At 40.2% G+C, this 10,849-nt stretch overlaps 1 protein-coding gene across 8 annotated transcripts in view; it reads left to right on the top strand.

Moving 5' to 3' along the window:
* CAPS2 (calcyphosine 2) overlaps positions 1 to 10,849 on the top strand; it is an 84,399-nt gene that overhangs the window by 139 nt on the left and 73,411 nt on the right. For 2 of the 8 annotated variants that reach the window (XM_077913872.1, XM_077913873.1), the window contains exons 2-3: positions 352 to 480; positions 755 to 825. The gene's annotated coding sequence lies outside the window, so the exon portion shown is untranslated. Of the gene's footprint in view, positions 1 to 289; positions 518 to 754; positions 826 to 10,849 lie in introns of those variants that run through there. The other 6 variants (XM_077913881.1, XM_077913874.1, XM_077913879.1 and 3 more) reach the window with 4 other exon arrangements.

The raw sequence follows: 10,849 nt of genomic DNA, 5'->3' as shown, positions 1-10,849 counted from the left end.
AGGGGGCGAGGAGGCCGGGTGTGCAGAGCTGCGGGAGGGGGCGGGGAGGCCGGGTGTGCAGAGCTGCGGGAGGGGGCGGGGAGGCCGGGTGTGCAGAGCTGCGGGAGGGAGGCGGGGAGGCCGGGTGTGCAGAGCTGCGGGAGGGGGCGGGGAGGCCGGGTGTGCAGAGCTGCGGGAGGGGGCGGGGAGGCCGGGTGTGCAGAGCTGCGGGAGGGGGCGGGGAGGCCGGGTGTGCAGAGCTGCGGGAGGGGGCGGGGAGGCCGCGTGTGCAGAGCTGCGGGAGGGGGCGGGGAGGCCGCGTGTGCAGGCCTACGAGAGAGGTAAGGGACTGCAGGCCTTTCACTCATGTAGGTAACTATTATCCCGAGTTGACTTCTGGCGCCACATGACGTGTCATCATTTGTCGATGAGCCACTGGTACCCTGGATGCCAACTTCTGCGTAAGGAACGTGCCTGAGGAACCTGTGAATCCCGCAGGGGGTGAGCGGAGCATCATTCCTCTGTGATATGGATAAAAGTTCAGTTGATCTTATTTTTTTATTCCCTCTTGAGTTGAAAATTTAGGACGTACCCTTTATTATCCTCATGAACAAAACTATTTCCCCTTTAATTTGGGCTTCCTCCCTGAGATTTTCTCTCAGTGTTTTAATAATCTTTTGTGAGGAACCATAGAATAAATGGAAGAGTGGGAGGCTCAGCTTTTAGAATCATCAAATTCTGGTAAGATTAAAGTAGTTCTTTTTCATCTCATCAGAACTGTATAGATAGCTTGGATAGCAGAATTCATCATCCCCGACGACTTGTCTTATTCACGATCTCATCTAGGTAAGAATTAGGTTTTTGGGTCTTTTGTTTTTTTGTTTTTTTAATTTCTGTCAGGCAAAGTGGCTAATGTCTTAGTGGATTTTGGTTTGGTCTTTTTACCTTCAAACATTTTGCTAAAGAAAACTTACCATCAGAAATGCAAGTCCATCAAATGCATTACCATCAAGAAATGCACAAAGTAAAAGCACATGGTCGTTTTGGGGTACATGTTCACATATAACATTGTGCTTATTAGCATTAAAGGGGTATTTGAAATCACTGACACTGGGATAGAATTTTGCTACAAAGAAAGCATTGCAACTGGTTGGTTAAAATATTTTTTTTTAAAAGTGCTTGAAAAAATCATGGGGCGCCTGGGTGGCTCAGTCAGTTCACCTGCCTTGGGCTCAGGTCGTGAGCTCAAGGATCCTGGGATAGAGCCTGGAGTGGGGGCTCCCTGCTGCAGGGCAGTCTGCGTCTCCCTCTGTCTCCCCCACCTCCCTCTCCCACTCTTTCAAATGAAATATTTTTTAAAATATTATGAGGATAGAGGCACTTGGGTGGCTCAGTGGGTTAAGCCTCTGAGTCTTGGTTTTTGCTCAGGTCATGATCTCAGGTGGTGAGATCTAGCCTCACCTGGAGCTCCCTACTCAGTGGGGAGTCTGCTTGAGATTCTCTTCCTCTCCCTCTCCCTCTCCCCCTCCTAGCTTGTGCTCCCACCCTTTCTCTCTCAAATAAATCAATAAATCTTCAAAAAAAATTATGATGTACACAATTGAAAGTAGAGCTCACAAGATAATTTAATTTAAATTAATGGCATTAGACTTTTAATAAATACTTATTACCAGGCAATGTGTTAGATAGTTGAGAGAGACCTACACTCTGCTTCCAAATAACCTGTAGTTTAGAGAACTAGCAAACTGCTAACTCTTATACCATGTGATAAAAACAACCAAAATGCTATTGAGCATGTATGGGACAGTGAACACCCCTTTTAAGGACCATGGAAGCCTTTCTAGAGAATGTGACCTCAAGAAAGTGAAGCGTACAGGTGACAGAGCAGACTCTAAACAAAAAAGAAAAAAGGATGTAAATATGCCAGGAGATCTGAAAAGGTTAAAGGTGTTTTAGCACCAGCAGAGCATATTATAGGGATGATGGTGGCAAGTGGTATAAGATGGAATTCCTTTATTATGTTTGTACTGTTAGATTCTGAAAATTGCTGTATCAAAGTACAAGGTAAATAGTATAATGCAATCTTAGATTAGGAAGAAATTTTAGACACTTTTACTAGTTCCGTGTATTGGACATGTTGTCTGACACATCACTAATAGATGATCATTAAACCTCTCCTTAAATAATTACACTCAGAAGGAAGTCACTGTCTCTTAGGCAATGCATTGCATTGCTGGACACCACACTTAGTCATAAGTATTTCTTTAGGACCTCCCATGTGTCTCAGTCCATGACAGGTGTTAGTCTATCTACATAAAGCTTTTAGTTAAAGGTGACATAGACAAGTCATCAAATAATGCAGAGTAGCACATGCTATTTTTAAAAAGAGTTTATTTATTTATTTATTTTGAGAAAGAGAAAGTGAGCATGAGCAGGGGGAGGGGCAGAAAGAGAGGGAGAAGGAAAAATGGGCTCCATACTGAGTGTGGAGCCGGACACTGGCTAGATCTCAGGACCCTAAGATCATGACCCCAGCTGAAGTCAGATGCTAAACCTACTAAGCCACCTTGATGCCCCAGTGCATCAATGCCTTCGATGCCCTATTTCTAGTTTATGTTAAAAATTCTTATGTGTCAGGCACTACTTATTTTATTTTTGATTTTTTTTACTGCAGTAAAATACACATTAACATGAAATTTACCATTTTAACCATTTTTAGTGTAAAATTCAGTGGCAGTTGCATTCACAGTATTGTAGAATTGTCACGACTGTTTGCATAAGTGACACCATTGTAAATGCTTGGAAAATATTAACTCATTTAAATCATAAACACCTTAAGAAACAGACACTATGATTATCTCTGTTTTACAGGTGCAAAACTCAGAAAAAGTCACATAATTTGTCTAAAGTCACCAGCTAGTATGAGGTAGAGCTAGTTTTTGAACCCAAGTGACTAAAATGGAAGTACAGAGAAAGAGCATGTGAAGGCATCTGGTTTGGTTTGTGTAGGAAGAGGTTGGATTTGCTGAAAAGGTTCTGCAAATATTCAGTTCTTGTGATATGTCACTGAATTGGTCCACATCATGTACTTCATAAAGAAACATTTAAAATGCATTACTTTGTAAAATATATTTATTTATTTTTAAAAGATTTTATTTATTTATTCATGAGAGACACAGAGAGAGAGAAGCAGAGACACGGACAGAGGGAGAAGCAGGCTCCATGCAGGGAGCCTGACGTGGGACTCGATCCCGGGTCTCCAGGATCAGGCCCTGGGCTGAAGGCGGCGCTAAACTGCTGAACCCCCCGGGCTGCCCTCGTAAAATATATTAAAAAAAATTTTTTTTAAAGAAGCATGTAATATTTGAGGATTATTTAATCATTGTTTAACTTTTTATGTATTAAAAATCATAGATTCTATGTCAGTACTGTAGGGCCCAAGAGCAGGGTGCCTCAAGATGTGCCACTTTGGCATGAAGACTATTTTGAGTTAAAAAGCAATCAAAACCCAGCAGATTCAGGAAAAACTCTTTACCTCCCCACAACTAGGAGGTATCTAAAAATAGTGTAGACAGAAGACTGCTCCAGGAAGAGAATTACTGCCATAGATTAGTAAGATTAGCACATTGTACTACGAACTAGTTTTGATGGAGAGGGAGGGACGTAGCAAGGTCTCCTTGGTCAGAGTCTTCTATGTCCCATTGTTCCTGAAAGGGCCAGCAAACATTTATCAAACATTTACTCTTTTTCATTGTCCTGCGAATTGCATTCCTTCTCTTTGAGATCCCAGATTTCTGTCTCCTTCAGCTTAGTTCGGAATGACTTCATATATACCTCATTTTGCTTGACTGTCTTTGGAATTTCCATATCTGTTTAGATTCCCCATACATGAAAAATTAAGTTTGTCTCCTCTTGAAAGACTATCCAGTGGGGAAAAAAACAATTTCTTCAATAAATGGTGCTTGGAAAATTGGGCAGCCACGTGCAGAAGAATGAAGCTGGACCATTTTCTTACACCATATACAAAGATAAAGTCAAGGGGGATCCCCAGGTGGCTCAGTGGCTTAGCGCCTGCCTTTGGCCCAGGGCACAATCCTGGAGACCCGGGATCGAGTCCCACATCGGGCTCCCGGCATGGAGCCTGCTTCTCCCTCTGCCTGTGTCTCTCTGCCTCTCTCTTTCTCTCTCTCTGTGTCTATCATAAATAAATAAATCTTAAAAAAACAAAAAACAAAGATAAAGTCAAAATGGGAGACAAGAATCCATCAAAATCCTAGAGGAGACCACAGGCAACACCCTGTTTGAACTTGGCCACAGCAACTTCCTGCAAGATACATCCAGGAAGGCAAGGGAAACAAAAGCAAAAATGAACTATTGGGACTTGATCAAGATAAAAAGCTTCTGCACAGCTAAAGAAACAGTCAACAAAACTAAAAGACAACCTACAGAATGGGAGAAGGTATTTGCAAATGACATATCAGATAAAGGGCTAGTTTCCAAGATCTATAAAAGAACTTATCAAACTTAACGGCAAAGAAACAAATAATCCAATCATGAAATGGGCAAGAGCCATGAACAGAGATCTCACAGAGGAAGACCTAGACGTGGCCAACAAGCACATGAGAAAACACTCCGCATCACCGGCCATCAGGGAAATACAAATCCAAACCACCATGAGATACCACCTCACACCAGTGAGAATGGGGAAAATTAACAAGACGGGAAACAACAAATGTTGGAGAGGATGTGGAGAAAGGGAACCCTCTTACACTGATGGTGAGAATGTGAACTGGTGCAGCCGCTCTGGAAAACTGTGGAGGTTCCTCAAAGAGTTAAAAATAGATCTGCCCTACAACCCAGCAATTGCACTGCTGGGGATTTACCCCAAAGATACAGATGCAGGGAAACGCCGGGACACCTGCACCCCCATGTTTCTAGCAGCAATGTCCACAGTAGCTCCTGTGGAAGGAGCCTCGGTGTCCATCAACAGATGAATAAAGAAGATGTGGTCTATGTGTACAATGGAATATTCTTCAGCCATTAGAAACGACAAATACCCACCATTTGCTTCGACGTGGATGGAACTGGATGGTATTATGCTGAGTGAAGTAAGTCAATCAGAGAAGGACAACAATTATATGGTTTTATTCATACGGGGAATATAAAAAATAGTGAAAGGGATTAAAAGGGAAAGGAGAGAAATGAGGGAGACAGAACATGAGAGACTCCTAACTCTGGGAAAGGAACAAGGGGTGGTGAGGAAGGGGAGGAGGGTGGGGGTTTGGGGTGACTGGGTGATGGGCACTGAGGGGGCACTTGAGGGGATGAGCACTGGGTGTTATGCTATATTTTGGCAAATTGAACTCCAATAAGAAATTATACAAAAATGTGTAATTTTGGAAAACGCAAAAAAAAAAAAAATTTAGGGAAACAGTACTCTAATTCTACACTCTGATATTGATGAAAACTAGCAAGTTTTAAAAAAACCTTTTTAATGTGCACGTGAGAATGATCATGCAAAAAAGGCTAAAGATACTGATATGTATTATTTTGTTGTCCATAGAGTTGTTATTGGGGGAGACATAATGTTTTTTTTTTTTTTTTTAAATTTTTTTTATTTATGATAGTCACAGAGAGAGAGAGAGAGAGGCAGAGACATAGGCAGAGGGAGAAGCAGGCTCCATGCACCGGTAGCCCGACATGGGATTCGATCCCGGGTCTCCAGGATCGCACCCTGGGCCAAAGGCAGGCGCCAAACCGCTGCGCCACCCAGGGATCCCCATAATGTTTTTTACTTTACTCTTACTCTTTCACTTTTTTATCAGTCTTCACTTGATTGATCTTTTCTGTAATTCAAAAATTCAAATTATGATAATGGTGCATGAGAAATGTTATAAGAAAAGACCAAAATGGTGGTACATATAAAAGGCACCATTTGAAAGTGGAAAGATAGACTTTAGTTCATTAAAATGTAAAGAGAGGACAACTGAGAAAGGTATTTGATAAATAAATGTCAAAGGATTAAAATCACCAGTGTGCCATTAAGGCACATTTAGAAATCATTTAAAATTCTTAAGAAAATGAATAGGACCATTAGAAAAATAAATGAAGGAGATAAGCAGGCAATTGACAAAAGAAAAGAAAAGAAAAGCCAGGAACTGTACTGGAAATTTCATGCTGCATAAATTATTTTCACATATAGATATGATGTACTGTATATAACCAGCTTCCAGGATGAGTTTGGGCCTCAGAAACTAAAATATAATTGGCTTCTCTCTAAAAGTCAAAGCCATAAAACTGAATATAAATCTAGTAATATTTATATGAAATTTTGAATCTTAAATTTACATTAGTTCTGTATCTTGAGGTCAGTATTTATTTAGAGTGGTCATATTTATGCAATAACTCCTAGGAATCCTTATCCGAAGGACAGCATTCTCTCACACTAGCTTAATAACTCTCAAAATTATATTTGTAAATCTGAATGCAATTTATAAAAATATGTCTAAACTTTCTAGTAGTTCAAGAAATGAAAATTTTAATAGCATCTACCTCACAGGATTATTAAGAGGATTATATAATTATTATATGTGAAGCACTTAGTACTTGGCACATTGTAAACCTTGCTGAGGTATTACTATTATTAAATTAATGCTATTAATAACTGCTATCTCATTTTTACTTATATTTTTACTTATAGTCACAAGGACTAAAATCTTTAACCCTTAGCATGGTGTCAGACACATTATGCATTTTTAATACATATTTAATTATTTTGATAAGGAGCAAATCCAACGTGTGCAGATGAGTTCTTAGCATTTTTTGACAGAGCATTGGCAAGTGGTATTTGGCTTTCCTGAGGAAAAATGGGAATTGTACAGGGAGTGATTATTATGGGATTTGTTTTTTTCTTTTGCTGCCGTGTATGAACCTGCATAGATTTAATTCCAGAATATATTACCTGGTTTTGACTAAGGCAACCATTACAAAATGATCATATGTCTTGCTGACAGGAAATTGCAGATTAATTATAGTTGTAAAGACACAAGTACAAACAGCAGCAGTTGATTCATACCATCTTCCTGAAATAAACCTCTCTTTAGCACTTATTTTTATTATTTATTATTTTTATATATTATTTATTTATTATTATGTCACCGCTTTCAGGTTCAATTTTTGTGTATTTAAAATATATATTGCTCTATGAAAAGTACACATAATACATGTAATTAAATGACACATGTATACTTTTGATTCACGTATAGGGTCACCAGCTTCTGGATTTGTTAGGGAATGCCCTGTTATTTTTTTTTTTTTAAAGATTTTACTTTATTTATTCATAGAGACAGAGAGAGAGAGAGAGTGAGGCAGAGACACAGGCAGAGGGAGAAGCAGGCACCACACAGAGAGCCTGACATGGGACTCGATCCCGGGTCTCCAGGATCACTCCCTGGGCTGCAGGCGGCGCTAAACCGCTGCGCCACCAGGGGGAATGCCCTGTTATTGTGTTTAGTGTGCTTTTCTATGTCCTGGAAAACTCCTCAGTCCCAGGCAAACCAGGACTGTTGACCACCCTACAATATATATATTTTTTTATGTTCGGGATGCATAATCAAAAAACTATAGAGACTACTGTTTAAACCATCTGTTCATGATCCTTCCCAGGGGGTAAGAATGAGATAAACCTGGCCCAGATATCTGATTACTTTACCTCCAAGTGATTAACCAAATTTGTGGAAATTTCAAACATAGCCTAGTAAGACGAGAGGATCCAAATTTGTGGAAATTTCAAACATAGCCTAGTAAGACGAGAGGATCCCCCCCAAAACAATTCACTGTTTAAATCCTGAGTTAACTGCCCTTAGTGATTTGAAAAGGCCAAACCCAGAGCAGTTTGTGTCGGAATTGCAAACTGAATGAAATAGGAGGGTTACTTAAGACCTCTATTGTTCTTACAAGATCTTCTCAGAATAAAAGAATTGCTAGTGATGTCAGGCCTCCCAACATGCCTTAGGAAGAGTCTGTTATTTATGATCATAGGAATAGAAAAGACAACCCCTTGACCCAGAAGTTTTTCTTCTTGCCAATGAGGGGACCCTACAAAATAAGGCCGAGGCAGGCACTTCACCCACCTAGCCTCCGTTCACAACTTCAGCAGAGAGAACTCTGCAAATAGAGACCCCCTTTTCTGAGAACTACAACTACGTGCGAGTTCCCACAGTAGTGCCGATTTAAAATGCTGAGAAATATTTCTTCAAAATCAGAGGATAGAATCCTATAAAAATTCATTTTTTATGTGTTCTGTAGAATTTAAGTTAATCTGATTTAAGGAAACATGCTTTTGGATGAATAAGGTGTCTGAAGAAGATAAGGAGGTGATTATATTAAAAATCAGGATATTTTAATTATTCATGAAAAAGTGTGATTTAAAAAAATCTTGTGAAGACAACACAGTAGTAAAAAATACAAAGTGTATGTATATGTGTCAGTTTACCTTTAGCCTGTTTCAAACTGCAAGCTAAGGAGTAATGAATTATGGATTTGAATTTTTAAAAAATATTTATTCATGATAGAGAGAGAGAGAGAGGCAGAGACATAGGCAGAGGGAGAAGCAGGCTCCATGCAGGGAGCCCGACGTGGGATTCGATCCCTGGTCTCCAGGATTGTGCCCTGGGCCACAGGCAGGCGCTAAACTGCTGCGCCACCCAGGGATCCCTGGATTTGAATTTTTACAGTGCAATAGTTAAATAGCAATAGTTTACTAAAAATATAACAGTTCCACATACATGACGGCACATAGTGTGATGGTTAATTTTATGTGTCACTGTAGCTAGACTATGGTGGCAAGTGTTTGATGAAACACTAATCTAGCTTTTGCTGTGAAGGTGTTTAGATATTGTTAAATTTACCATCAGTTGACTTCAAGGCAGATTGCCCTCCATAATGCGGGTGGGCTGCATCTAATCAGTTGAAGGCATTTGGAGCAAAGACTGCCATTTCCTGAAGAAGGAAATCCGATTGCAAAATAGAAATGCCGCCTCATTTCCAAGACTGCAAACTCAAGGCTGCAACAGCAATTCTTACTTGAATCTCTACCCTGCCAGATGCAGACTTGCCAGCTTACAACTGTGTGAGCCAGTTCCTTAAAACCTCCTCTCTCTCCGTCTCTGTCTGTGTCTCTCTTTTTGTTGGTGCTTTTCTGGAGAATCCTGACTGATACAAACAGATTTGAAATATAAAATCACTTGGCTTTTTTTTTTTTTTTTTTTTTTAAAGAATAGCAACAATCATCCAGCTATTGTGGACATTCTTAGGTATTTGGCAATATAAACAAAACAATACTTATTCATGAAAAAATACATTTAGGGGCACCTGGGGGGTTCCATCAGTTAAGTGTCTGACTCTTGTCCCTACTCAGGGTCATGAGATCAAGCCCTGCATCAGATCCTGTGCTGAGCATGGAGCCTGCTTAAGATTCTCTCCCTCTGCCCCTCCCCTGTTTGCTCTCTCTCTTATTAAAAAAACTCTGTTTAAAAATACATTTTAAGGGCAGCCTGAGTGGCTCAGTGGTTTAGTGCCACCTTCAGCCCAGGGCCTGATCCTGGAGACCCAGGGTCGAGTCCCATGTCAGGCTCCCTGCATGGAGCCTGCTTCTCTCTCTGCCTGCGTCTCTACCTCTCTCTCTGTAGCTGTCATGACTAAATAAATAAAATCTTTAAAAAGTATATTTTAAAATGGTTTTTAATATTTATAGTTGAGGAAGTTGGTGATTATTTTAGTTGAGAAGCAAAAGATCTACATAGTTTAGCCCGTGGAAGTCAACAATTCAACATAGCTGATTGTTAAAACTGAATTGAATAATGTGGGTTTTTGTTTTTGTTTTTTGTCTTCAGATGAAAGAAATGCCAGAATTGGCTGGCTCTCTGGTTTGTAGAGGTGTTGTTGACTATACTACAGTTGTATAGGTTTTAAAAGTCATACCATCTGTATCCTGTTATTTTATACACAGCACATTTTAAAATAAAATTTCCTAATAGAGGGGACGCCTGGTGGATCATTGGTTTAGCCTCTGCCCAGGGTGTGATCCTGGAGACCCGGGATAGAGTTTCGCGTCGGGCTCCCCGCATGGAGCCTGTTTCTCCCTCCTTCTCTCTCTCTCTCTCTCTCTCTCATGAATAAATGAGTGAGGTCTTTAAGGAAAGAAGAAAAAAAAATCTCCTAAAAGAGCATACATTTACCTTTCAAAGGTTTAAAATTTAATTGATTTCCCTTTTGGTTTAATCTGTTCCCATCCATTTCCCCAACTGTTGACATGACATTACACGATATCCGAAACTTTCCTTAATAATAACATTTTACCTCTGAATAATGTTGGTGGTTTCCATAAAGGAATCTGTGGCATATAAGGAAAATATCCAGTACCTGAAATGTTCTTTATGTCTGCTGTAACTAAAATATCAATCTAGAAAATTAGAGAATGAGACTCTTATTTTTTTTTTTTTTTTTGACATTTATTTATTTGACAGAGAGGGAGAGAGTGTGCACAAGCAGGGGAGCGGCGGGCATGGGGGGAGAAGCAGCCCAGGGCCCTCAGCAGGGACCGTTCAGGGCTCCGGCCCAGGCCCTGGGATCACCACTGAGCCAAGGCCTGAGCTTAACCTTAACCGGCTGAGCCACCCTGGGACCCCGAGTGTGAGACTCTTGATACAATGTAAAATTATAGTTAAAAAAAGAAAACAAACCTTAATTTTTTTCCCTTTGTTTTACTGCTACCCTCCTATACTATAATACACCTTTTGTTAAAATCAGATATTAAATTTAAATAATAGACAAGAGTGTAGAAGCTTTAAGAATTAAAACAATGAGAGTT

The sequence above is a fragment of the Canis aureus genome, chromosome 11 (genome assembly GCF_053574225.1).
Source record: "Canis aureus isolate CA01 chromosome 11, VMU_Caureus_v.1.0, whole genome shotgun sequence".
Classification (NCBI taxonomy): Eukaryota; Metazoa; Chordata; class Mammalia; order Carnivora; family Canidae; genus Canis; species Canis aureus.
Note: the sequence above shows the minus strand (reverse complement) of the source record. Positions and strands in the feature narration are given on the sequence as shown.